General features: G+C 49.3%; 1 long non-coding RNA gene across 1 annotated transcript in view; it reads right to left on the minus strand.

The window, feature by feature from the left end:
* Positions 1–18,622: 18,622 nt before the first annotated feature.
* LOC138247298 (uncharacterized) overlaps positions 18,623–27,609 on the minus strand; it is a 46,218-nt gene continuing 37,231 nt past the window's right edge. The window contains exon 2 of the long non-coding RNA XR_011194420.1: positions 18,623–18,987. This is a non-coding gene — a long non-coding RNA (uncharacterized lncRNA). The remainder of the gene's footprint in view (positions 18,988–27,609) is intronic.

The following is a 27,609-nucleotide window of genomic DNA, read 5'->3' on the forward strand; positions in this document are numbered from 1 at the left end:
TCTGTTGGGCTGCCTGGCCAGAATAAATGCCCTCCAGGTTTGCATTTGTTTGTTGCAAATGCCTCTCAACACCCTGGATGGCATTCAGAATGGTAGACTGCCCAACAGTGAGGGATCTCAGGAGGTCAATAGCCTCCTCACTGAGGGTGGCAGGGCTGACTGGGGCAGGGCCTGAGGTGCCTGGGGCGAAGGAGATGCCCACCCTCCTGGATGAGGGGGCACGGGAAACACGCTGAGGGGCTGCTGGGAGGGCAGTGCTGGTAGGGGTGTGGCGGCTGTACCTGTTGATGTGGGGGGGGCACAGAGGGGCCCGCCACCGCAAGGGAGCTCCCATCAGAGGAGGAGTCACTGTTGCTGGTCTCTACACCTGTCCCCGTCGTGGAGCTCCCCTTTCCCTCGGTCCAACTGGTGGCTTCAGACTCTGTTGTTTCGCCCTCCAGGGCCAAGTGGGATGCATGCAGCTCCCTCCTGCTCCGGTGCCACTGCTCCTCCACCTGATGATGCTATTGCACACAAGAACAGGGAGACCACAAAAAGGGGGAGGGGGAAGACAGAAGAAAGACATGTTCAGTGCATGCAACACCACTACCGTTGGCAGACACTACAGACACAGCAGACTTCTGCACTACACCATGCACTTATAGTTCCTAGATTATTCACAGGGCCTTGGGGTACAAGGCCTATGCCCGATTGCTGCTTACATGGAAGTCACAGGAGCCTGACTAGGTGTAGATGGCACTAACCACTAGTGGGGTTGGGGTGCCACTGAGCCTGCCTCACAAGGGACCTTGCCTACCAAGCTCGCCCTGGCCTAGGGGAACCCACTGCCCACCTCCCCTACCCAGACACTTCATAATGCGTGCAGAGTCAGACGAATGATAGTGTACTCACCCCCTTGTGGCTGCTGTGATGCCCTCAAGCACCCATCCAACTCTGGATCCGCCACCGCCAGGATCTGGAACATCAGTGGGGTCATGGCGCGACGGGCACCCCTCCCACGTTGGAGTCCATCCCCAGCTGGGCCTCCGCCATCTTCTTGCTCCAGCGGCGAATGTTCTCCCATCTTTTCTGGCAGTGAGTATTCCATCTGTGGTGGACCCCCAGGGCCCGGACGTCCTTGGCGATGGCACGCCAAATATCCTTCTTCTGGTGGGCGCTGACCTAGAGGAATAGTACAGGGGAAAAGGATAATCTTTACTCGTCCGGACCGTCATACTCATTGGCCCACGTTCCCATTCTTGCCCTGACGCACATACACTCACCGTCCACTCATGCAGGCTTCAGTTCCCCCCCCCATGTATCTTCCATCCACACCACTCCAAACAGGCATTGCCCATGCAGCATGCTCACAGTGTACTCACCTGTTTGTCTGGAGCACCGTAGAGTAGCGTGTACTGGGGAAGGACCCCATCCACTAACTTCTCCAACTCCTCCGAAGTGAAGGCAGGGGCCCTTTCCCCAGACACATGAGCCATTGTCACTTCCAGACCCAGGTCACAGCAGCACTTGCAATGTAGGTCCTCTCCTGTCGAAGGTCAGGTATCAAGTGAGTGAACAGACAGAAAATGGCGGTCATGTCCGCGGCGGTGCCTAAAGTCACCGCCGGCGTAAATCGTCATTGGCTCCTGGGACCCATAAGGTCCAATGTTAACCAATGCAGAATTGCGCCACGGTCTTCGACCGCCTACCGCGACGGTGTTGAACGCCAGCGCAGTTACCTCATATCCCCTTGTCCCACCTTACAGGTCAGGTAGCCGCCATTTCAGGGTGCCACATGGCATTAATAATAACTGCATCACACCTATCTAGGCCTTGCATACAGACAGGAACATTGCAGATTAATAAATGTGTGCTACTGACATTTTGTAATACCTCAGTGTTGGATGACTCTCTGCTCGCTGTTCTCGTCCATAGGGCACGTCCGCTGGGGCAGGTGGTGAGATGGTGGCATCCTCTAGTGTACAGACCGCTGGTGGACCTGTTGACAATGGAAGAGAGACATGTAATAGTCACCTACAGACTTGATCGTGCAACAATCCATGAACTGTGTGCCCAGTTGGAGCCAGACCTGATGTCAGCTATCCGCCATCCCACAGGGATCCCCCCTCTAGTGCAGGTCTTGTACTCCATTTCCTGGCAATTGGGTCTTTTCAAACCACAGTGGCCATTGCATCAGGAATGTCCCAGCCAATGTTCTCTAACATGTTGTCCAGAGTGTTGTCTGCCCTGCTGAAACACATGCGCAGCTACATCGTTTTCCCTCAGGTGGAGGATTTGCCTACAGTGAAAGGTAACTTCTATGCCCTGGGACATATCCCCAACATCATAGGTGACATTGATGGGACACATGTGGCCTTGGTACCCCCCCGCAGGAGTGAACAGGTATACAGAAACCAGAAGAGCTACCATTCGATGAATGTGCAGATGGTGTGTTTGGCAGACCAGTACATCTCCCATGTGAATGCCAAGTTTCCTGGCTCAGTGCATGATGCTTACATTCTGAGGAATAGCAGCATCCCTTCTGTGATGGGGCAACTCCAGAGGCACCATGTGTGGCTAATAGGTGAGGACAAGGACCCTATACCCAGTGAATAGTTGTCTGGGGTTGTCCCTACGGGTTAGTGTGCGTCTCACAGTTGTCCCTAAATATTTTCAGGTGACTCTGGTTACCCCAACCTGTCATGGCTACTGACCCCAGTGAGAAATCCCAGGATAAGGGCAGAGGAACGCTACAATGAGGCACATGGGCGAACTAGGAGGATTATAGGAAGAACCTTCGGCCTCCTGAAGGCCAGGTTCCGGTGCCTCCATACGACAGGTGGTTCTCTCTACTACTCACCAAAGAAGGTGTGCCAGATCATCGTGGCATGCTGTATGCTGCACAACCTGGCTTTGCGAAGACAAGTGCCTTTTCTGCAGGAGGATGGGCCAGCTGGAGGTCTTGTGGCAGCTGTGGAGCATGTGGACAGTGAAGAAGAGGAGGCAGAAGAAGAGGATATCAACAACAGAAACAACGTTATCCAGCAATACTTCCAGTGAGACACAGGTAAGAAGATATCACTGCCTCCCACATCTCATACTATTGTTTGACCTATCATAAGTCTGTCATTTTCACCCAGTGTATGGACCCTGACTTGTCACTTTGCCTTTCCATTTAACAGATGTGGGTCCCACTTTGTGACCTCTGCTATATTTCCTCATGGACTAGAGCTGTGTTACATTTAATTTAACATTGCTATATTCCATAGTTATTGCAATTGAAGATTTGTGAAAGCACAGACTGACTCCAGATTGTTTTGTGATTGATGTGTGTTTATTTTTGTGCAAATAAGTGAAGGGGGTTGTAAAATGGGCAGGGGGGATGGGGGAGGAATGTCCATGGCAGAGTCCAGTCTATTTGTTTCACAGGTGCATAGGAAGTGGAGCAAGGGCAGTTGAAGGATGGAGAGGGTGACAAAGTGGGACAGAAGGATGACATTCAGGGGGGTCTCATTTCCTGGCGGGGGTCTTAGCAATGTTCTCTGTTTTGTTCCTGGATCTCAGGGACCGTTTGCGGGGTGGCTCTCCATCTGCAGGGGGAGGGGTGCTGGTGTTGTGGTCCTGTGGCGGTGCCTCCTGTACACTAGCGCTGGCGGATGTGGTGGGCTGTTCATCATCCAGGCTAGTGTCAGGGGCCCCTTGTAGTGCCACAATGTCCCTCCTGGTGTTGACAAGGTCCTGCAGCACCCCTATAATGGTGACCAGGGTGGTGTTGATGGACTTGAGTTCCTCCCTGATCCCCAGATAGTGTTCCTCCTGCAGCCGCTGGGTCTCCTGAAAGTCGGCCAGTACCGTTACCATCGTCTCCTGGGAATTATGGTACGCTCCCATGATGTTGGAGAGGGCCTTGTGGAGAGTGGGTTCCCTGGGCCTGTCCTCCCCCTGTCGCACAGCAGTCCTCCCAGTTCCCCTGTTTTCCTGTTCCTCTGTCCCCTGAACCGTGTGCCCACTGCCACTGCCCCCAGGTTCCTGATTTTCTTGGTGTTGGGGGTTTGCCTGGGTTCCCTGTAGTGGTGGACACACTGCTGCTTGACGTGTCCTGGGGACAGAGGGATGGGCCCGCTGGGTGGGTGCTGTGCTGGTGTTTCCTGAGGGGGGAGGCTCTGTGGTGGCTTGTGACAGTGTCAGGGGAACCGACTGTCCCGAGGTCCCAGATCGGCCGGGCTGGTCATCTTGATCAAATTGTGCAGAGCTGCTGTCATCACTGTGGGCCTCTTCTGTGGGGGGACTGGACATGTCTGGAACCTCCTGTCCAGTGACGTTGGGTATGGGTCCTGCAGGGGTGTAAAGGCATGATTATTGCATCTGTGTGTGCCATTGTGTGCAATGGGTGAGTGACCATGTACTCCAGTGCTTGCATTCATGTCTAGGTCCTTGTGTGATATTTGGTTTGGGGTCTGTGTGGGTATCTGTTGTGGACATGCTTTGGTGATGGGTGTCTATGCTTTGGTGTTGCATGCAGGGCTTGGTGTTGGGATGTGTGGGTTGTGATAGGGGGACATATGTGAGGTGTTGGAGTGATGGGGGTGAGGGCGGGGGCATGTGATGGCATGCAAGTAGGGTGGGGGATATTATAGTTAAGATTTGCCTTACCAGAGTCCATTCCTCCTGTTACTCCTGGGAGGCCCTCAGGATGCAGTATTGCCAAGACTTGATCCTCCCATGTTGATGCTAGTTCCCTAACTAGCACCATTGTGTGCTGTATCTTAAATATGGTGCACACATGGTGGCGTTAGGGTGGGCGCTAAGAGAGGCAAGAAAAATGGTGCTGAATCCAACGCACCACCACTTTTCTTAAATCAGGCCCTTAGTTTGTTGTTTGGGTTGGAAGGGTGTGCCTTGTTCTTTGACCTTGTTTTGTCTGGAAGGCTGTAGTTACACAAGAGGGTGGTGCAGATGTGTCCGATGAATAAGGTTGTGAGGAGATCCAAAGGTTTATTGATTAATTCCTTGTTCTGCCCTGGACCCCTGTAGATGAGATTGAATATGGTGGTCTGAACTGCAGAGAATGAGAACTGGAATGTCACCAGCTCCATAGAGTTGAGAATCGCCTGCTTGCCTAGTACGCAGGATCAAGAAACCTTATGAATGACCACAAGGCCTCCTTTTTTTTGTGCAATGGCCACACGATGGATGGTCTGCGATATCTTGTGCCTGAATAAGCTTTAATGTGGATAAGCGAAAATGTGTGTTCTGTAGTTTGAGAATGTGTGGTGATTAGTGTTTTGTTCTATTTGTTGTGGGGATGTTGCTGAGAGTGCTTGTGTTGTTGAGGTCTGAGTGTGATTTTGGCAAGTGGCAGTATGAATTTCTGGGTGAGGCACATGATTGTATCTTACCTTGCATGTTTCAGTGGAACATTGGTTCTGGCCAAAGGCCCTATCTGGTGGCTCTAATAGGCCTAAACAGGTAGTACCCTTGTCTGTGTCTGCCATTTTCTGCAGACACCTGGGAGCAGCGATGCACTGAGGAGTTGTTTTAAGTAGGAAAAAGGCCAGAAATGAGATCACTTCTTCCGCAGATGGGTGATTGGCAATTTAGTAATGATCCTTCTGGTGGAAGTGGATGATGTAGAATGAGGTGTCCTTAATTGAGTGTATTTTAGACCAGAAAGACTGGGGTGGTCTTCCCCCAGCTTAATGCCTGCCTCCTTACTTTTTCTGACCTAGTTTTTGCTGGCTTTAGGACTCTGTCCACTGCTAACCAGTGCTAAGTGCTTCTGCTTTCTCCCCTAAAACTAAAACAGGGTAACATTGTCTCATACCCAAATGGCATATTTCATTTACTTATAAGTCCCTAGTTAAGTGCACTACATGTACCCAGGATCTGTAACTTAAAAGCTACTAGTGGACCTGCAGCACTGATTGTGCCACCCTCTTGAGTAGCCCCTTAACCATGTCTCAGGCCTGCAATTGCAGAGCCTGTTTGTACAGTTTTATACTGCATTTCGACCTGACAAGCTAAACCTCTTGCCAGGCATAAACCTTCCCATTTTATACATATACATCACCCCTAACGTAGGCCCTATGTGACCATAAGGGTAGGGTTCATTGTATCTAAAAGGCAGGACTTATACCTTACGTTTTACATGATCTGGTAGTGATAAACTCCCAAATTTGTTCTTCACTACTGCAAGGCCTACCTCCTCCATAGGGTATCATTGGGATTACATCTTATAAGTGTAAGTCACAACCTGGAAGAGATACATTTGTAAAGTTCGGTGTCTCTGGGGTCACAATTTAAAATCACAATTTATTGTGAAGTCAGATTTTAAATTGCAATTCTGAAAATGTTGCTTTTAGAAAGTTGGCATTTTCTTACACTAGCCATTGGGTGCCTATTGCCTGTCTCTAGTACACATCTGGAGTGGGGTGACAGCTGAGCTTATTCATTCTCTCTAGATAGCCACACACAAAGGGAACTTAGGTGTTATTGATAAGTAGGGGTGGCCAGTCAGTTCTGCTCCTCCAGCAGAGTTTGCAAGCTTTGTCTGGAGTTTTGTGTAGAGTTTAGGAAAATGCCTGCCAACTACCGCATACCAAAGGTTTTTCTCATGTGCAGCTCACCAACCTTAAGTTGGCTAGTGCTAATGAGAATTTCAAGTGCTAAACTTCCTCCTGGCGAAATTTCTCAGTGCAGTTGGTTGCAGCTGCTTACGTTGAGAAAGCTGCAGCTCGCGTTGAGAAAACTTCTGCTGAAGTAGTACATCTACTCGAGCTGCCGAAAGAAATAGTGCCTTCTGGTGCACTGCATGGAGCTGCATACCCTACTGTTGTGAGTTGGGAGCTGGGGCAGGAAGGAAAGGCCTCTATGCACTTCAAAGAACCTTCTTTGAAGTCTGCCCCCACTTCAAGGGCACAACTTGGTATAAGTACTAGATCTCTGACACCGTCAACTCAGTACGATTCTGGACGTGAGGACAGGAAGAAGGACTGCTGTGCTGCTGAAGGGTCTGTCACTCCACAGGACTTTGCTAGACACACTCTCTGAGGTGCTTGCCCTCCTGTCTACTGCCCTGCTTAACTGGAGTGAGAAAAACTGGATCTGCGTCTCGACATTCCAGAACCAAAGTAACTCCAATGGTCGCTGGCTTGCCTCCTGTTCTGAAGTCTCAGGGACATCAAAAACGTCTCTTTCATCTACAAAAAGCACCTGGCCTTTGCTTGCTGCAGTTCTAGGTTTGTCAAGTTGTGCTGATCCAGTCCAGGTCCCTTGGAAGTGAGTATGAAGTGCTGCATCTGCCAGAACCTGCGCATTGACGTTGTTGCATCGATCGGAACTGACGCATTGTCTGCTGCGAGATCAGGATCCATACATCACCGCTGCTGCAGGGACTGAGCCAGCACATTCCACTCTGAACCACGGCATTGCCTGTGGAACCACTGTTTCTGCACCAACACATCGCAGCTACTGCTTGGAGCAGATCAATACATCACCTCCTCAGAACTGATTGGCCTGCTGCATCACATTCGGAACCACCACACTCAGAGATGCCACACCGTGCTTGGAACCGATGCATCCCTGCACTTGCAGGGAGAAATCCAGTGTAACCCCATAACTGCATGGGAATCATTGACGCATCTCATGCTGCAATAAGGATTAAGCTACTGTTGCTCAGCGGTTCATACGTGGGTCCTATTACTGGCATGCACTCCTTTGATATCAATTAGATATTGTGGTGATTGGTGACTGTTGAGTTCTGAGCTTGACTCACCCCCACATCACCTCCTTGAGAAGCCTGAGACTGCACCCCATCACTATCACAGAAAGTAAAGTGTTGAAGGGGTTGTACTTGACACAGTTTGCTGAGCCATAGTAGGATGGACCACAGGACATTAGAGGCTAATGCTCCCAACCCCAACAGCTGTGGCCCAGTAACCATTTATTGCCTTGTGGCCCCTCTGAATAGAGACAGGCTTAAACTGCTCAGGGAGCAGTTTTACAAACAAACATTGACAAAGCCAATAGGTATGGCCTTTATTGTAGGACAGAAGAGCTATTTCCTTTGCTATTGCTATTTTCCTTTCACATACATTATTATTAAAGTGCTATACTTTACTATTCCTTACTGTTTTGAGAAGGCATTCATGTTTACAAGCAATGTGATGTCCAGGTTAGAATGGTAAATATTTCAACATAATGCAACATACATAAAAAAATGTACACATCTGCATATGCATTCATAGGCAGATATCTTATCATGGGGGCAAATGTAGAAAGGTTTTTGTCATACAGTATACAAAATACCGTCAAACATGGAGGCCTAAGTGTTAGAAATTGGGCCTGAAGCTGGCAGAGGTATGCACCCTGTCCACGTAAGGAACACAATCCTAGTCAGGGTGAGTCATAACACATCCTAAATTAGCCTGTGCTCACCCTCTGGTAGCTTGGCTCAGTGCAATCAGGATTAACCTAAGAGGCAATGTGTAAAGTATTTACACTTCACACTAGGTTAAGGAAATGAGGAATGTTTTTTATGAACAAAACAAGACCAAAATTATAAAAATACAATAAGTTGAAGTTGAGATATTAATTTTTAAAGAATAAAAGAAACTGTATTGCTTAGAAGCAGAAAGTGCCAACTCAGGCTATCTAGTTGCGCTAGACCAGGCCAAAGTCAAACATTCAGGCTGACTGTGATGCAGCATAGGCATGCTACAAGACCCATGTAGGGTCTGCTGAGCAAAAGTACCTTAGTACTTAAGATGCGTCAGGTCTGATCGGTGCAATAATGTTGATGCATAGGTTCTGGGTCTGCACTAAAGAAAACAGTGAAGCCATGCATCAGCGTTGATCCGGAGGATGAAGGCAATGCTTTGTTTCTGGGTCATGCAGAGGGGACAATGCATTGCGTAATCGGCGATGAGGTGGTCTGATTCTCACAGCAGTGCCACACTGTTATTAACGGCGATACTGTATCCTCAATCCTTGCAGCAGCAGAGATGCTGAAATAAAATGTAGATGGTGAAGGCAATGCATCATTTCCGATCAGCACAACGAGGTCGATGCATGGTTCTTTGCAAGACCAGCCAGAAAAACCCACTTCGGAGGGACAATGACTGGATTGGCACCACTTGGCAAGGCAGGACTCACAGTTGGCGGAGTCCACAGGCTGTAGCAGGATTGTCCCTGAGACTTTAAAAAACAGGAGGCAAACCAGCAAGCCATTGGAGTAACTCTGGGTTCAAGTGATGCAGGTCCAGTCATACTCACCGAGGCAGGGGAACAGCAGTCAGCAGGGCAGCTGAGCAAGGCAAGAATCCAGCAAAGTGGGGATACAGCACAGTAGCAGTCCTTTAAGCAGCACAGCAGTCCTTGTTCGTGGCAGAGTCTTCACAGGTCCAGAAGTGTACTGAATTTCTGGTGTCAGTGGTCAGTGGTACCCAAGGGTAGGTCGCTCCCCCTGCCGCTGCAGCTCCACCAGCCCAGGCTCCTGAGACCTCCTAGCAAGCCCAGCGAACCCACAGTAAGTACCCCCCCACCGCCCAGCCCCTCGCCCTGCCCCGCGCTACTCACCTCCTCTCCTGCCTCTTTTCTTCTTCTCTGTTCTTCCTCTGTGCTCTTCTTCTGTAGTCTTCATCTGTACTCTTCTTTCTCTCCTGCTCCCCGTCTTCTGTCTTCATCTGTGTTCTTCTTCTGTGTGCTTCTCTCTCTCTCTTTGCACCGCGACCTGCGTGTGCTTTCTTCTTCTCTGTCCCTCTTCTTGGCTCTTCCCTCTGCTGCTCATCGCTCCTCTTCTTCTTTACCTTCTTCTGTATTCTTCTGTCTTCTGTGCTGCTCTTCTTCTTTACCTTCTTCTGTGTTCCTCTGTCTCCTGCGCTCCTCTCCTTCTTTACCTTCTTCTGTATTCTTCTGTCTTCTGCGCTCCTCTTCTTCTTTACCTTCTTCTGTGTTCCTCTGTCTCCTGCGCTCCTCTTCTTCTTTACCTTCTTCTGTGTTCTTCTGTCTTCTGATCTTCGGCTCCTCTTCTGCTCCTCTTCTTCTTTTTCCTGCTTCTTGGTTCTTCCCGCGCCTGTCCTCCTGCTCCTGTCTCGTCTCTCTCCCTCACTCACCTCCCCCTCTGTAACACCCCTATCTACCTATCCACCTATCTCTCTATCTTTCCCCCTCACTCGCCACCTCCTCTGTAACCCCCCCTATCTTCCTATCTTTTCACTCTACCTCTCACCCACACTCACCTCCATCGCTGCAAGCCCCTATCTTCTATCTCTCACCCTCACCCACCTCCACCTCTACAACCCCCCCTCCCCTATCTTCCTAACCTTCCTCCTAACTCTCTTCCTAAACTCCCCCCCCCCTCCCCCATCTCTTCTCCCCTCTACCTGTCCCCCCTCCCTCCGCTTTCCCGCCGCCACCTCCTGCACTCCCCCGCCCCCCCAGCTCCCATTCGTCGCCCCACTCCCGTCCCCCACCCCCAGCTGACCCCTCCTCCCTCTTATGGCGGCCGCTGCGCGACCGCGCCGCTGGCGCGCCGAATGCTCGCCAAAGGCAAGCCCTTCTGCGCCTGTCCGCGCCTGGCCCGTGCCCAGCGCCACAACCCCTGGTCCTCAGCACTCCCAAACTCCGCTGCACTGCTACGACTCCATCACCCTCCACGCCCTCAACCCAGGGCGCTCCAGCACCTGCTTCCAAGCTAACCCGAAACGTAGCCATGGACCCTTCGCATGTCACACCTGCAAACTTACCTTCCACCACGAAACTACCACGACCACCAGCCCACGCGCCATCAACCACCTCAAATGCATCCTGGCCAACGCTCGATCCGTCCACAAGCACGCCGTTGAACTCTGGGACCTCCTGGACTCCACAGCACCAGACGTCGCCTTCATCACTGAGACCTGGATGAACGCCTCTTCGGCCCCCGACATCGCCATAGCCATCCCCGAAGGCTACAAGATTTCCAGGAAAGACCGCACCAACCAAGTAGGAGGAGGAATCGCCATCGTCTTCAAAGACTCCATCAGCGTCACCACCTCCACTGAAGACACCCCCCTCGCCGCCGAGCACCTGCACTTCCAGATCCGCACTGACCCCAGGACCACCCTCAGAGGATCCCTCATCTACCTTCCCCCCGGACCGCGCGCCCTGTTCAGCGACTCCATCACCGACTTCATCTCCCCGCACGCCCTCGCCTCGCCAGACTACATCCTCCTCGGTGACCTCAACTTCCATCTAGAACAGAACAACGACCCCAACACCACCGCCCTGCTCGACAACCTCGCCAACCTCAGCCTCAAGCAACTGGTGAACACCCCCACCCACATCGCCGGACACACGCTTGACCCCATCTTCTCCGCCAGCAAACACGTTTCCTTCAGCCACGCCTCTGCTCTACACTGGACCGACCACAGTTGTGTCCACTTCACTTTCCGACGCGAGAGTCGCCACCTCCGCACTCAACCCATCCCTCGTCGACAGTGGAACAAAATCCCCGAAGAACACGCTCATCGACAACCAACCTACCTTCAACGGCGACCCCAATGACGCAGCCCTCAGCCTCACGAACTTGATCACCAACTGCGCAGACAACCGCGCTCCCCTCAGACCCCTTCCAAGACAGGCCAACACCAAAAAACCTCTCTGGTCTCTGACACCCTTAAAGAATCAAAGAAAACCTGTCGCGCCATCGAGAAAGCCTGGCGTAAGGACCACACCGCAGACAACATGACCGCCCTCAAGAACGCTACCCGCGAACACCACTACCTGATCCGCGCAGCCAAAAGGAATTTCTTCATAGACAGACGGGACCAAAACAGCCACAACAGCAGAGAACTCTTCAGCATTGTAAAAGAGTTCTCCAACCCCAACGCCAACGCCAACGCCATCACGCCCTCACAAGACCTGTGCAACTCCCTCGCCACCTTCTTCCATCGTAAGATTACCGACCTACACGACAGCTTCGGACACCAGACCCAGCCGACCAACACTGAACCCACACCCCCAGCCATCACCCTCAACGCCTGGACCCACATCAACACAGAAGAAACCAAAACCACTATGAACTCAATCCACTCCAGTGCCCCCTCGGACCCCTGCCCACACTTCATTTTCAATAAAGCCGTCGACATCATCGCCCCGCACCTCCAGACCATCATCAACTCCTCGTTTTCGTCTGCTACCTTCCCCGAAAGCTGGAAACACGCTGAAGTCAACGCCCTACTGAAGAAACCTACGGCTGACCCAAGCGACCTGAAGAACTTCCGCCCCATCTCGCTCCTCCCCTTCCCTGCCAAAGTCATAGAGAAGACCGTCAACAAGCAGCTTACCAACTTCCTTGAAGACACTAACCTTCTCGACCCCTCTCAATCCGGATTCTGAGCCAACCACAGCACTGAAACCGCCCTCATCTCAGTCACAGACGACATCAGAACCCTGATGGACAACGGTGAAACAGTCGCCCTCATCCTCCTCGACCTCTCGGCTGCCTTCGACACCGTCTGTCACCGCACCCTAATAACCCGCCTCTGCTCCACTGGGATCCAAGGTCAGGCCCTGGACTGGATCGCCTCCTTCCTCTCCAACCGCTCTCAAAGAGTCTACCTCCCACCTTTTCGCTCAGACCCCACCGAGATCATCTGCGGCGTCCCACAAGGCTCCTCGCTCAGCCCGACACTCTTCATTGTCTACATGAGCCCCCTCGCCGACATCGTACGCAAGCACAGCATCATCATCACCTCCTACGCCGACGACACTCAACTTATACTCTCCCTCACCAAGGACCCCACCAGCGCAAAGACCAACCTGCAAGATGGTATGAAGGCCGTCGCAGATTGGATGAGACTCAGCCGTCTGAAACTGAACTCAGACAAAACGGAAGTCCTCATCCTCGGTAACACCCCGACCGCCTGGGACGACTCCTGGTGGCCCACGGCCCTTGGCACCGCACCGACCCCCTCAGACCACGCTCGCAACCTCGGCTTCATCTTGGACCCACTTCTCACCATGACCAAACAAGTCAACGCCGTGTCCTCCTCCTGCTTCCTCACCCTCCGCATGCTCCGGAAGATCTTCCGCTGGATCCCCGCCGACACCAGAAAGACCGTGACCCACGCCCTCGTCACTAGCCGCCTGGACTACGGAAACACCCTTTATGCTGGGACCACCGCAAAACTCCAGAAACGTCTGCAATGAATTCAAAACGCCTCCGCCCGCCTCATCCTCGACATACCCCACAACAGCCACATCTCCGCCCACCTGAGACACATGCATTGGCTTCCCGTCAGCAAAAGGATCACCTTCCGACTCCTCACCCATGCACACAAAGCCCTCCACAACAAGGGACCAGAACACCTCAACCGCCGCCTCAGCTTCTACGCCCCCACCCGTCTTCTCCTCTCCACCAGCCTCGCTCTCGCCGCCGTCCCTCGCATCCGCCGCTCCACAGCGGGTGGGAGGTCCTTCTCCTACCTGGCGGCCAAGACTTGGAACACCCTCCTCACCATCCTCAGGACCACCCAGGACCACTCCGTATTCCGGAGACTCCTCGAGACCTGGCTCTTTGAGCAGCAGTAACCCCTTCCCCCTAGCGCCTTGAGACCCGCACGGGTGAGTAGCGCGCTTTATAAATGTTAATGATTTGATTTGATTTGATCCAGTACTTATACTCAGTTGTGCCTTTGAAGTGGGGGAGATTTGAAAGAAGGGTCTTTGAAGTGTAAGGAGGTCCTTTTCTCCCAGCCCTGGCCCCAGACAATCAGTAAGGGGTAATCAGCCCTTTTTGTGGGAGTAGGCACTGCCTACACTGCATTTTATGGTGTAAGTGTCAACCCTCCTCTACGTTCCTGCCCATGAAAAACATCAGAATGCAGATGAGTGCTCAGACACACCTAACCTTCCTGTGTATGTGGCTGTCTAGAGGTAATGCACAAAGTGTAGCTGTCACCCATACCAGATGTGTATTCGAGACAGGCTGGAGACACACAGATCTGTAAGAGCAGAGAAATGTCCCCTTTCTAAAGTGGCATTTCTAAAACAGTAATGTTAAATTAATCTTTACCAGTAAACAGGATTTATCATTACTATTACAGTGATATGAAACATGACATATACTCCTTCTCAATCAGGAATTACAGCTTAAAAGTGTAATAACGAATTCCCAGTGTTAAGGCGTTGGCCTCACAGTAGTGAAAAGTTAATTTGAGAGTTTTTCACTACCAGGACATGGCAAAACATAAAAGTACATGCCCTACCTTTTAGTTACACAGCACCCTGCCCTATGGCATACCTAGGGCCTACCTTAGGAGTGACTTATGTGTAATAAAAGGCTTTGCAAAGGGTTTTAAATGCCAAGACGAAGTGACAGGCTCTGCAACAGCAGGACTGCACCATGGTTAGCGGGCTACTAGAGTGGGTGTCACAATTAGTGCTGCAGGTCCACTAGTAGCATTTAATCTACTGGCCCCAGACATAAGTAGTGGTTTTTACTAGGGACTTATAAGTAGGTTGAATATGCAGTTATGTTTAGGCTAATGCTCCCACGATTTAAGGGAAGAGCACAAGCACTTTATCACTGGTTAGTTGTGGAAAGGTGCACAAAGCAAACCGGTTTGGTCTCAACCTCTTCAGTGCCCAGACCACAGCAAAAGCTTTTTTGTCGATGACACTGCACATCTCTTCCTGTCGAAGTAACCTCCTGATACTGAAGGTTACTGGTTGGTCTTGGCCCTCATCATTTAGCTGTTCTAAGACTGCCCCCTATGCCATGCTCTAAAGTGTCAGTTTGCACGATGAGTTGTTAGGAGACGTCTGTTGCCTTGAGTACAGGTGCTGTGCACACTGTTTCTTTGAGGGCGTCAAAGGCTTTTTCTGGGCGTCTTCTTCAAAGTAAGCTCAGTTAAGGGGGCGGCAATGGTACCATTACCCTGATCTAATCCTCTGTAGCAGCCTGTGAGGTCTAAGAAGACTCTCACTTCTGTTTGGGTTTAAGATAGTTTCCAGGCCATGATCTTGGCCTGGAGAGGCTGCACCATTCCCTCCATGTACCAGATGTCCCTACTACATCACAGAACCCTGCCAATCTGGCACTTACTGGCCTTAATGGTCAGTCCTGCCTGTTGCAGTGCTTGATGCACTTCACAGACGTCGTGGAGGTGTTCCTCCCAGCTGGAACTATAGCCAGCAATGTCATCAAGGTGGGTGGAACAAAATGCCTTCCGTTTTTATTGTCACAAGGCTATGAAAACATCAAACCAAGGGCCGTATTTATACTTTTTGGCGCACAACTGCACCAACGCAGTTGTGCGTCTAAAAATTTAACGCCGGCTAACGCCATTCCAAAGCGCCATGCGGGCGCCTTATTTATGGAATGACGTTAGCCGGCGGAGCTGCCTGGTGTGCGTAAAAAAAAAAAGACTTACACCAGGCAGCGCCGGCGTAGGGGAAAATGGAGCTTGGGTGCCAAAAAATGGGGCAAGTCAGGCTGAGGCAAAATTTTCGCCTCAACCCGATTTGCGCCATTTTTTTTGACTCCCAACCCCCATTGAAATGACTCCTGTCTTAGCAAAGACAGGAGTCATGCCCCCTTGCCCAATGGCCATACCCAGGGGACTTATGTCCCCTGGGCATGGTCATTGGGCATAGTGGCATGTAGAGGGGCACAAATCAGGCCCCCCTATGCCACAAATTTTTTTTAAAAAAAAAATACTTACCTTAAGTTCCCTGGGATGGGTCCCTCCATCCTTGGGTGTCCTCCTGGGGTGGGCAAGGGTGGCAGGGGGTGTCCCTGGGGGCATGGGAGGGCACCTCTGGGCTCCTTCCGAGCCCACAGGTCCCTTAACGCCTGCCCTGACCAGGCATTAAAAAATGACGCTAAAACGGCTGGACGTAATTTTTTTTGACCCGCCCACTCCCGGGCGTCATTTTTGCCCGGGAGTGTAAATACGGCGCACATGCCTCGGAGTCATTTTTTAGACGGGAACGCCTACCTTGCATATCATTAACGCAAGGTAGGTGTCCACGCTAAAAAATGACGCAAACTCCAAGATCTTTGGCGCTAGACGGGTCTAACGCCAAAGTATAAATATGGAGTTAGTTTTGCGTCAGAATTGCGTCAAAAACAACGACGCAATTCCGGCGCAAACAGAGTATAAATATGCCCCCAAGTGTTTCCGAGTTCTAAATAAAGTCATGAAAACACATTGCAACAAAATTCTAAAAGCCTCCATCCCCCCGGGGTACTCACTATTTTCTAGCTTATAAGGGGGTGGTTAGTCAGCAAGTGTGGAATCCATCTCGCCAACTTCCGCAGTCAAAGTAGGAGGGGCCCAGTTAATCCGAGCCATTACAATTATTTGGGACATGTCAATCCCTGGTATTCTTTGAACAGAAGAAAGATGTAGGGCCGGCGAAGTTCTCTGAAGCAGTCCCCTGGAGAGGTCAATACTAAGGTGAGCTTTTCCATCCTCAGGATGTGGCATGGATGGTGGAGCCAACCAAGGTACGTCAGAAGTGTGGCAGTACCCCAGTGTGCAAGAATGGTCTGGTGAGCTTCTCTTAAGGCTAGGCCAGTATAGCGGCCTTTGCAAGACATGAGCGGAAGAGTGAAGGGGTTGGGGGAGTCCTAGGATTTTATAGGCGGAGAATCGGGGCAATTGTGTGTCAAAGTGTACATTTATATCAGTAGGAACCACCTCCCAGAACTGCGTTATCCTAAGGCCGCACCAGAGTATGTGAAAGAGAGTCCTTGGCAACCCACAGTGCTGAAAACAATTTGTGCTGCATGTGGGGTTACCCTTTTGTAAGTGTGGGGCAGTAAGATACCAGTAGGTGATAATCTTGGTAAATGTTTTAATACTTGCAGTGTTACGTGTGATATGGCAAGCCCTGTAGTACACCTCACCTCATTCCTTGGGGGTTAGCTGCCTGCCTAATTTGAACTCCCAGCATTTCTGCCCTCCGGTTTTAGAGGACAGGGAGTTGTGCAACAGAATACCATAAAGTTCAATGACTGTGCATTTGTCTGTAGTTTTTGTAAATTTGAGTTACTTCTCAAATGCTGTTATCAGTTGCTGCACTCGGGCTAGTATGTAGGGGGTGAAAGCCAGTATTTGGCATGCGTGTAATGCAGTTGTTCCATCTCTGGGAGTGCATATTTCCTCTGTAGGTTATCAAGGAGAAGTGACCATCCTCGTCAAAGAAATGGCCTATAGACCAACAGCCGACTTTCTGCCAAACATGGAATGAGGTTTAGACGAGGCAGAGCGTGAAGTCTGTACTGTCTACTATTGGAGTGAGATGGGAGGGTAAGGTGGACAGACTCATTTGTGTTACCAATCTGTATCATAACCTCAGCACCATTCTAGTGACTGGGGAGGAATAAAGACCCTATGTACATTTTGACCTCTTTAGAAATGTGAGTTTCCACAAATGTATGCCAGCGATCGTGTGGTCCATAAATAGCCAGTGTTTTTCTGGCTCCTCCCTCGACCACTCCACCATGTAGCAGAATTGGGCCACCTGAAAATAATATAGGAGATTCAGGATCACCAGTCCTTCCAAAACTGGGGGCTGGTAACTCTGGTCCCGGCTCATGCAGGGTCACTCACCTGCCCGAACAAAGTGATTCAGTGCTGTTTGCAAGGAGTGGATCAGCCCAGCAGGGGGTTCAATTAGGAGGGTCTGAAATAGGAAAAGGATTTGTGGGAGAGCAGTCATCTTTATCACTACCACTTGGCCAAGGCATGAGAGGCGATACAGCCGCCATTGAGCAAGATCCTTGGCCACCAGTAGTTGAGGGTCGCAGTGTCTGCTACTGTCATAGCTAACTGTACACCTAGATGCAGAATAGATGTCATCATCCATTGCATGGGTAATCTGCGAGACAGTTGTGCCTCAGTTTCAGGAGGCACTGTGAGGTTAAGGGCCTGAGATTGTGAATGTTTACTTGGAAGCCAGCTGCACCACTGAATAGTTCTACTTCCTCTAAAAATGCTGGGAGAGTGTTAAGGCGGTTGTCTAGAACCACAATAAAATAATCCACATAAAGGCTTATGGTGTGTTCCTCCATGCTGAAACGGATCCCTATTTTATTCGGGTTATCCAGCACTCTTTGCGCAAATGGCTCCATGTAGAGTGCAAATAAAAAGGGGGACAAAAGGCACCCTTGTCTTGTCCATCTGTAAATTCGGAAGGGGACAGAAGTGTTGCTGTTCACCGTGACAGTCACCCGCAGTTGGCCATAATTACTTAGAATCAAGGCACGGAACTATGATCCAAAGCCAAGGTAGGTTTGTGTCGCCGCCAGGTAGGGTCAGTGGATGCGATCAAACATCTATGGCTAGGAGCGGTATGTCCCGCTTGGAGTGTTTGATTTTGTCAACGATTTGGAGAATCCTCTAGGCATTGTCATTGCACTGCTGGTGTGGAACAAATCCTGCCTTGTCTGGGACTATCAGGCCTGGCATAAATGTGTTCAGGTGGGCCGGTAAAATGCTTGTGAAGAATTTAGCATTGACGGCAAGTAAGGAGATGGGTCAGTGGGACCCACACAGGTGTTTGTCTTTCCGAGACTTGGGGATGACAATAAACAATTTTCTAGCTTACTCGTCAAGAATTTTCAATTCTATTAAGGACACGGAGGCAAGGATTATGCTATCTGTTTCTTTACTGTCTTAAAATAGCAGCCAATCAAATACAAATAAACAGAAAAACCGTACATCCCATGATGCCTCACATATTGTCACATGGCCCAATCACCAAGCATGACCTCTGTCCATAAGACTCTTGACCCTCAACGTCACTTCCTCTTTCTTTGGTCAAATCAGATACAGTTCAAATTGAAAACTAAACTTCTTACATCAGACTAGAAATTCAGGAGTCAGGAACAACCACTCCCACCGGATAACAAGACTTGAAGAATCCAACTCGAAGGGAAAAACAGTCCCAGGAAGTAGCTTATGCACGAAACTTTTCATGAAGTCGTAAGAATTCAGTAGTTCTTCTGATCAGAACCTATAAATAATAAAACAGGTAGGTAATATCCAAAAGAAATTGAATACATTTCAATAAAATTGATATCAATATAAATGACATTAAAATTGGGAGGGTAGAAATAACAATAATTCATCAAGTTCAACAGTTAATTTTTTACTCAATAACAATTGTTCTTAAGGGTGGGATAACCCTCACCTCCGTGTCCTTAATAGAATTGAAAATTCTTGACGCGTAAGCTAGAATTGTTTTTATTCTATGTCAGGACCGGAGGCTCCGATTATGCTAGTTTAAAGCTGCTCCATTACTACAGATGCTACATCCAACACAGGTTTGTGATAAAACTCACTAAATGTATTTTCTGAAGACCAATCCGCAGCCTTCATAATGTCTTCCAAGTGGGAACCCAGAGCATATGATTTAGGGACCATAGCTCCTCTAGCAGAATGAGCTCCAAAAAGATTGGTATCTATACCCGCTTCATTCATTAACCATCACATCCATCTAGCTATAGTAGCTGAAGTAACTGGTTTAAAAGGCTTTTGTAAAGAAATTAACAATTGACCTTTAACATCATGTCTAAACTCTTCTGTAACAGCTTCATACTCCTTTAAACATTGAACTACACATAACTTAGAATTGACAGGATACACTGGATATGATACTGACCTGTAATTTGTTTTAGTCTTTCGTGTCACCGTAAAGGTAACTCCATCTGGGGAATATACTCTACCAGCTAAGTCTAGCGCTCTGACATCTGACACTCTCTTACAAGAGATGAGACATAAAAGCATGGTCAATTTAGCCGAAAGCTGTTTGCGAGACAAATACCTATTGGCAGGCCAAGAATCTAAGATTTTTAAAATAACATTTACATCCCATAACACTCAATATTTTGCTTGAGGAGGTTTAGAGAGACATATACCCCTCAGAAACTTACAAATTAAGGATGTTCTCCTACAGGTTTACCTTCAAAATGTATATGCCCCGCTGAAATGGCTGACCTAAAATTATTGATTGTCCGATATGCTAAACCTGAACTTGCTCATTCCGCTAGGAAGTTAATGATCAACTCAATATGTGCTTCCACCGGATTGGCACCTCTTCCATCACACCAACTATCCCATCTGCGCCAGGCTGATTCATATCTTTTATGGGTACTACCGGCCCAGGACTGTTTAATGTAATCCGCAGCTTGTTGCGAAATACCTGGGGTACTCCATCTTGAAATCAACCAAGCTAACAGAGTCAACTTCCCTGACAGGATCATTGGATGTTGAAGGCCCTCCGGATTCAGAAGAAGATTCCGACGAGGAGGGATGAGAAGAGGAGAGGCACAAACTAAATGCAGAGCTATAGGGACCCAAGGTTGTGCTCTCCAGAAGGGGGTCACCAGAACAATCTCTGTCTTCTGTCTCCGAACCTGAGACAACACCCTGGCAATCATCAGAAATGGTGGAAAGGCATAACCCCGAAACTTAGACCAGTCCTGGAGAAATGCATCTATCTTCAATGCACCAGGATCTGGGCGCCAACTGTAAAATTTTGGAATCTGAAAGTTGAGGCGAGAGGCAAACAGGTCTACATCGCAACTGCTCCATACCTGGATTATCTGAGAGAAAATCATTGGATCCAGTTTCCAGTCGCTGGAATCTGTCAGGTATCTGGAATTCCAGTCCGCTATAATGTTCTGGTCTCCTGGTAGATATTCCGCTATAACCACTAGGCGCTGTGTCAGACAATAATGCCAAAAAGCCTTGGCAATCTCTGCCAAAATTCGGGATTTCGGCCCCCCAGTTTGTTGACATACCTCACTGCTGAGACATTGTCCATTCCTAATAGAATGCAACAATCTGTCTTCTGAGGGGAAAGACTCTTTATGGCAAAGGAACCCGCAAGAAGTTCCAGGCAATTGATATGCAAGGTTTGTTCCCATTCCGACCATCTGCCTCCTGTCACTAGGGAGTTGCAACGGGCTCCCCACCCCCAGCGACTGGCATCGGATTCAATCACCACCTCTGGGTGAGACCCGAAAATCGCTCTGCCGTTCCAGGCTTCCATATGATGAAGCCACCATTAAATTTCTGATCTTACTTCGATGGTCAATGGAATCTGTTCCGAATAACTCAGACCCTGTTGAAGATGTCTGATTTTGAGTCTCTGTGAAGCTCGGTAATGTAACGGGGCTGGGAAGATCGCCTGAATAGACGAGGCTAACAATCCCACTACCCTGGCTGTGTTCCTCAGAGAAACGGTTGGGCTGATCAAAACCAACCTCAATTCCCTCTTGATATTGCAAATTCTTTGAGAGGGAAGAATAAGCTGACATAGGACTGAGTCTATCTGAAAACCCAGGAAGTCTATCTCCTGAGTCGGTTTCAATAATGACTTCTGCACATTGATAAGGAAACCTAAATCTTGCAGAAGACTGATGGTCCAGTTCAAATGAGACAGGAGGACTTGGGGGGACTGAGCCATCAGTAGAATATCGTCCAGATATATTATCAGTCGGACTCCCTTGGCTCTTAGCCATTCCATCACAGGCCTCAGTAACTTCGTGAAGCACCAGGGGCTGATGACAGACCGAAAGGGAGAGCAAGAAACTCCAGACACTGGCCTTTCCACTGAAATTGAAGAAATCACCTGTGAGAAGGAAAAATTGGAATCAACAGATAAGCATCTTTTAGGTCCAGGCGGACCATCCAATCTCCTTCTAATAGAATATCTCTCACCATGTGGATGCCCTCCATCTTGAAATCCTGTACAGAATCCAATGATTGAAATCCTTTAAGTTCAAGACAAGGCGGTGTCCTCCTCCTTTTTTGTCTACCACAAAAATAGGACTGAGAAAAGCATATGGGTGAGGGGAGGAAAACTGTACGGCACCTTTGTCTAATAAAGCCTGCACCTCTTTGTCTATAAAAACTTGATTTTCTAGGGAAAAACACATCTGGAGCGGCGGTTTGTGCTGTATGGGAGTACTTATAAATTCTAGGTGAAAACCCATGACTGTTTGAAGGATCCAAGGATCTCCGGTGATCCTTCTCCAATTTCCTAGAAACAAAGCCACTCTGCCCCCAAGTGTGACCTGAGAAAAGTGAATAATGCTCACCTGCAAAACTTGTGTCTTGAATAGCTCCTTGTTGTCCTCTGCGAGAACATCTGCGAAAGCGAGGACGTCCTCCTCTGGGACGAGTGGGATAGAAGGTGGAATCTTGTTCACCATACCAACCTCCCCTGCCTCTGGGGTAATAGTTCTGGGGACTATTGAATGTTCCTCGGCCGGACATGTGTCCTCCGTAACGACCGGCCCTGAGAAAAAGGCCTTGTCTCAAAACTTTTTTGAGAGACATCTGGGCTTTGTCTAATGATGAAAAGGTGGAACAGAACTTGGCCAGATCCTTAATAAAGGAGGACCCAAAAAGAAGTCCCTCGGCAGAAGGACCTGCTTCCGAAGTTGCTAAATCTGACAGTTTAGGATCGATGCGCATCAGAACAGATTTTCAAAGCTCGGAAGAAATAGCGCAATTAGTTTTTCCTAGTTGACAAATGGCTCGTTGAACCCAACCAATAAGGACATCTGTGTCTACAGGAGAACCTGACTCTTTAGCCAGGTAAGCCATCTCGAGAATTTTAGTCAGAGGGCCGGACAGGTCCAAAAGTTTGTCCTGGCAATTACGCCATGATCTATCCAAACCTTTTTTAGGGTCCTTCGCAAACTTTCTCATAAACTTAACCATAGTGGGGTCTATATCTGGGGTATCAGAAACTTTACCATCAATATCTGGTCTGGGGCACTCCGCTCTCAATCGAGATCGTACCTCTTTATCGAAGCTTTTCCTAAGGTTAGACTGAACATATTGGGCCACTTCAGGAGGAGGAACCCAATTGGAAGCTCTTGGGTGCATAATTTCTCTGGGGTCAAAGTCCAAAATCTGACAAGGAGGAACCGCCTTTTTTGATTTCTTACTAGGAATCGCTGTATCTGAGTCATCCGAATCCTCGGAGGATGAATCTTTATCAGAGGAAGAAGGGGAAAAGGAGACATCCTTTTTAGAACTATAATTATGCTCCCCACTACGCTTCTTGCGAAGTTTCTCGAAGGCATCGGCGTGAATTCCACTAACATCAGCATGAGTCTCCTCAAAATTCTTTGCCTTAGCTTTTGCCTTTTTTCCTTCCGGTTGAGGTTGTTGTCCTTGCACCAACCCTGGGAGCATGCGTAATCAAAAAGTTGACCTGAAAAAGGTCCCAAGGCTCTCACTAGGGCATCATTCACTGATTGCTGGACCCTAGTATCAAGGGCTTCCACTAAGTTAACCTCCAGCTGATTACCCAGCTCTTCTGTGTAATATTCTGCCTCTTGGTCATCCCACTGGGCCATGATATAATTTGTCACTGGATAGTATAAGTAGAAAAAATGTATTGGATAATCTAGATACACAGAGTATTTGTAAGTATTTTTTAATATCTTTTTATTTTTTTAAAGTCAGGGGGGAGTGCAAAAACCTCTAATCAGGCAAACACTAAAGCCCAACTAAAGTGTGGTGGGAGCTGCCTGAAAGCACTCTAGGCAGAAGCCTTGTATTTATTTTACAGCCCTCACTATTTTGGATATAGTGGGGCATCCAGGAGCACAAACGGTGAAAGGGATCAAGCACAAGTGCGCCGCAGCTCGAACGAGCCGATCACTCAAAAGAGAAAGTTGAGGATCGGCTCGTTACAAGATGTGCGCGCGCGTGCGCGATTATTAGAAAAGGAAAATAGACTGCGTGGTGCACACGCAGCTCCGCTCCGGCTCCCACTCCACAAAAACGGGCATAAAATCGGACAAAAAGGTCCGGTAAACATTCAGCGCGAGACACGCTTCAAACTCAATAAAACGCGCTAAATCGCGACGCTTAAAAATAACACTACTAACAGTTAAATACAATATAATATCACACAAGATCAAGAAAAGAAAATATGGGTTACTTATCTGCTGCAAAGCAGCAACGAAAGAGTAAGTGACGTTGAGGGTCAAGAGTCTTATGGACAGAGGTCATGCTTGGTGATTGGGCCATGTGACAATATGGGAGGCATCATGGGATGTATGGTTTTTCTGTTTATTTGTATTTGATTGGCTGCTATTTTAAGACAGTAAAGAAAGAGATAGCATAATCGGAGCCTCCGGTCCTGACATAGAATTATAGATGCTTCTATATTCGATGGCGAGATTGAGGAGAGGCCATTAATCGAGTTACTTAGCCAGGTCAAAATTGGGCTAGTATGATACAAAAGGTCTTATGGAATATTGCCGTCAGCCCATCTGGTCCCGGAGATTTGAGGGGCTATTGTTGTGCTATAGCCAACATGACCTCCTCGATTAGATTGTGTGATCAAGCCCGTTCGCTTGGTCTTCAGTAAGATGTGATGTGCGCAAGCCCTTTGGATATGAATCTGGGCTATCAGGGAGTAGAATTTGGGCTGAGTATAGATATTTATAAAAGAATTGGGAGACTATGGGGCCGTACTCCGCAATATCCGTACCATCTCTCACCACCAAGGATTACACACTGGTAGCTTGTCGCTGAGCCTGCAGCCTGTTGGCTAGGACCCGCCTGCATCTATTTCCTTCAACCTAAAAGGAATGTTTAAGGAGTATAAGGGAATAGTCAGCTTTATCAAGATCCCGGCCTGCAAGATGTTTCCTAGCCAACTCTTGCTGTCGTCTCCAGTTCCCTCACTTTCTGCTGTAGTTGTTCCCGTTTGTCACATTGCGATTTGTTGTTCACTGCCTATATCGCGATGAGCTCCCCTCTGACCACTGCCATTGGGGTCTCCCATAAAACCATAATGGAAGTGTCCGGTGTATCGTTGACCGCCACATAAATATTATTGGCTGAGGTGATCTGCTTGACCAATTTCAGCCTGAGAAGTAGGGTTTCATGTAGGCACCAAGGATGGTATGAGCATCTTGTCGGGGGGAGTGTAGGATCTAGGGTCACTGCTGCATGATCAGAAAGCAATTGTGATTCAATCCATCGAGGTGACCAGGTCCTGCAATTCTTTCATCCCCAGGAAGTGGTCTAGATGGGTGTATGTCTTGTGGGCATTGGAGTAGAAGGTATTTTCTCAGGATTAGGGGTGGCACTTTCTCTATAAATCCGACAGACCCATCTCTTGGAGCCATCGGAAACCATCTTGGGACACCTCCCTTGCCTCTCGAGTTGAACTGCAGAGCAGTCTAGGTCATTGCGAAATGCAAGAGTGAGATCTCCCCCTAGCAACACCAGCTTGACACAAGAGGCCATGACCTCTGCTACTGACCTGCAAAGGGAGCTTTCCTGGCCTCGTTGGAGTCATACATGGAGCTTGGAACAAAAGAATAGTCCACGACCCAAATGTTGTATGTTGGCAGTCGGCCCCTAATTTCAGTGTGTTTAATGCCCACTTTCCAGCGGAAGGAACTAGAGATCAGAATGGCTACCCCTGCTGTCTTTGTTGCTGCAGAGAAAAATAATTGCTGTGGGAAGGTATAGGACTTAAGTCAGTGCCAGTCACTCAATATTAACTGTGTCTCCTGAAGGAGGCAGATATCTGCTCCTGACTATGAGAGGATGGCCCTCCTTTTAACCGGGTTGTTTAACCCTTTCCCATTAAGTGTGAGGATTCATAGTTTATTGTGCAGTGTGGGAATGTAGCTTGACTTCTCTGTTTCCCCATGAGGAATTTCTGCTCTAGGTTGGTGGTGGGTCACTGCTAGTTTGATGCACCCCTAAAAAATGTGAGTACCCCCCTCAAAACACCCAACTGAACAATAATAAAAGTAATGTCCTTGGTAGGTCAAGAGTTCCATTTGTGGCCATTGGCATCCCAGTGGTTCCTTGAGTTTAGGCTTCCATGATCAGACTCATTCTCCTATCCATGCTGGGTCTGCCCCACCCCCAACAGAACCTCCCCCGCCAAACCAGTTGTAGGGCCCATATCCACTTTTGGGTGACTCATGTTTATTGGAATCACCTGAAAATGTCTCTAGGACTGCCCCACGCTCTTGCACCAATTTCTGGGTCAGGTTGCAGGTCCTCGGATGCGGTCGTGCTATTCTGCCATCTGGAGCTCTTCACAGCCCTCCGGTTCTTGGGAGTGGTTGGAGCGTTAGGATCCGTGTCCATTTGTGGCCAAATCCCATCTAGTTATTTTCAAAGCAGACCTAAACTAGCCAGCATGTTTGAATTGGTAAGTGAGGTTTTTTTCCAGAAAGCTCCTTCTGTTTTTTTTAAGATAGAAAAAGACCCAGTGCGAGAGCGAGAGTGGCCTCAATCAGGATTCTTGATTTCGGATGCCTGATATCTGTCCCGTGAGGGTGGTAATCTCTTTCTCGCAGTTGAACGGGGTCATCATCTTGCTGGCATGAGAAAGATGAAGAGCTTTGAAGGCCCTACGGTGATGAATTTTTACTTCATTATTTGCTTTGCATAATTTAATATAACTACATATATTTGCTGTGTACATTGCAGTGGAGAATCATTTTGGTATGTTTTCCTTTCATTGCTGTGACTATTTTTAAACGTGTGTTTTCAACATTCTAATCTCCTTTTAAGTAACCTCGTGGTGAAATAATAATAAATGTCTTCTTTGAACTGAGAAGTGCATTCCAGAGATTTTTGTCAGCTCGGTCATTAGTGAAAGCAAGATAGGGTCCATGAATACATAGGCCCTCATTCTGACCTTGGCGGTCTTTTCGCAAGACCGCTGAGTTACCGCCGCGGTGAAGACCGCCGACCGCGGCGGTGTGCCGCTGTGCGCATTCTGACCGCTGGGAGCGTTCCGCCGGAAAACCGCCAGCAGCCACACTGGCGGTCGGCGGGAAAGTGGAGACTGGTCAACCTCCACCGCCACGCCAGCAGAACACCGCCCACAGAATTACGACCCACATTTCTGTGTGGCGGTCTTCTGTTGGCGGTCTTCTGTTGGCGGTCACGTCCCTATGGCTCCCGTCGCCTCCCGGAGGACCAACGCACAAGGTAAGTTGATCGTCCGTGAGGGGAGGGGGTGGGGGGGTGTTGTGTGATGTGGGCGTGCATGGGGGTGTGCGTGTGAGTGTGTAGAGGGGGTGTGTGAGTGCGTGTATGCGGGCGGGGGGTGCTGCTGTGTCTATGGGTAATGTGTGCTGTTCGGCAGGTGCGCATGTCGGCATGTATGTGTGCGGGTATGTGTCCCCGTTGTGTATGTGTGTGTAGGGGGTGTGTATATGTGCATGTTGGGGGTGTGTGCATGTCGGGGTACATGTATGTGCATGTCGGGGTGGGGGTGGGGAGGGGGTTCGTACCACCTCTGGGAGGTGGCAGGGGGGTGGAGGGTGTGGGGGGAGGACTCGGGTGGGTAGTGGGGGGTGGGGGAGACCCCTATCAGTGCCAGGGAAGGAATTCCCTGGCCCCGATAGTGCTTACCGCCATGGTTCGCACGGCGGTTCCCGCCCGCAAGAAACCGCGGCGGTAGGCAGGGTCATAATACCCTTGGCGGTCTTGGGACGACCGCCGGGCCGGAGTGCGCAAACTCCAGCCCCGCGGTCATGACCGCCGTGGCGGTCGGAGTGGAGAAGTAGCGGTCGGTCGCGGCGGGGACCGCCGCGGTCAGAATGCCATTTTTAATACCGCCGGT

This window comes from Pleurodeles waltl, chromosome 7 (assembly GCF_031143425.1).
Source record: "Pleurodeles waltl isolate 20211129_DDA chromosome 7, aPleWal1.hap1.20221129, whole genome shotgun sequence".
NCBI classification, from domain to species: Eukaryota; Metazoa; Chordata; class Amphibia; order Caudata; family Salamandridae; genus Pleurodeles; species Pleurodeles waltl.